Here is a 340-nt window from a genome sequence, read left to right as displayed (position 1 = left end):
TTTCTCCTCTCCCTCTCTCTTCTTCCCTTCCTTGCTCTTTGGAAGCTTGAGACGGAGGGGAGAGGAGGCGCTCGGAGACTGCCGCTGGAGGGCACGGAGAGGGACGGGAAGGGACTGGGGGAGGGGACCCGGACGGACAGACGGACACACCGAGAGCCTGAGGAGAAGGAGGGACAGGGGTATGGGAGGGAAGGAGAGGGCCTGCGAGCGGGAATGGGGCGAAGAGAGAGATGCCGGGGTGGAGGTAGAGACGGGGAAGGGAAAGGTTTCGAGGCTGGACCAGGAGCCAGCCGGACAGATGGAGGGTAACGAGAGCCTAGACGGGCCGCGCCGAGCTGTG

The sequence above is a fragment of the Neophocaena asiaeorientalis genome, unplaced genomic scaffold (genome assembly GCF_003031525.2).
Source record: "Neophocaena asiaeorientalis asiaeorientalis breed wild unplaced genomic scaffold, Neophocaena_asiaeorientalis_V1.1 scaffold1186, whole genome shotgun sequence".
Classification (NCBI taxonomy): domain Eukaryota; kingdom Metazoa; phylum Chordata; class Mammalia; order Artiodactyla; family Phocoenidae; genus Neophocaena; species Neophocaena asiaeorientalis.
Note: the sequence above shows the minus strand (reverse complement) of the source record.